Source organism: Chrysochloris asiatica, unplaced genomic scaffold, assembly GCF_000296735.1.
Source record: "Chrysochloris asiatica unplaced genomic scaffold, ChrAsi1.0 scaffold00351, whole genome shotgun sequence".
Classification (NCBI taxonomy): domain Eukaryota; kingdom Metazoa; phylum Chordata; class Mammalia; order Afrosoricida; family Chrysochloridae; genus Chrysochloris; species Chrysochloris asiatica.
The window spans coordinates 203,991-205,015 of NW_006408869.1; positions in this window are offsets into that span (position 1 = coordinate 203,991).

Sequence of the window (1,025 nt, forward strand, 5' to 3'; positions counted from 1 at the left end):
TAGCAAAGTGTAGGAAGATCAGGACATGTGTGAATCTTACTCTGAGGTTGTTCTCAAACCAAGGAACACCTTGAGGACAACATCACAGAAAACCTTGCATGCCCCAGATGGCTGGGGGAGTAATCTAAAATGAGGAGAAAATATTTGTGCCTAACTGTTATCTAGTATTTAAAAACCATAGCTTTGTTGTGGTGCCTGCATACACCTCCTGCCTAAGACTGTACTTAAAGCTGTATTGTAGTTAATAAAGTCATCTTGACTGACCATCTCAAGTTCCCTGTCACATTCATTCCCTGTCCACCTGCGGAGACCCCACTCCCACCCTCATGCAGTCTGGTCCTGCAGCAAAGAACAAGCCTCTGAAAATTGATGGAATACAAGCTTAAATCTTTCATCAAACTGATGCAGTACTGGAGGTACTCATTCATCTATGCCAAGAATTTGGAAACAGGCACCTGCCCAACTAATTATAAGAAATCAATATTTGTAACCATTCCAAAGAGAGATGACCCAGTATAATTTGAAAGTTATCAAACAATATCATTAATATTCCATGTAAGTAATATATTTCTGAAGATAATTTTTAAATGGCTGCAATAGTATATTGACACGGAAGTGCCAGAAATTCAGGCTGGATTCAGAAGTAAATATGGAACAAAGAATATCAATAGCTGAAGTAAGATGGATCTTTTGTGTGGATCATGACAAGATATGGACACCATTACAGAGGGTGAGTATTCTGGAAATTTAATTGTGCTCATAAGAAACCTTACATAGACCAAGAAAGAGTTGTTCAAATGGAATAAAAGGAACACTAAATGGTTGAAAATTAGGAAAGATGTGTGCCAGTGTTGTATTCTTTCACCATATCCATTCAATCTGTATGTTGAGAAAATAATTTGGGAAGGTGGATTGTGTGAAGAAGAACATGGCATCAGGATTAGAGAAAGACTCATCAACAACCTGCAATATGTAAATGATAAAATTTTGCTAACTGAAAGCAAAAAGTACCTAAAAACTTACTG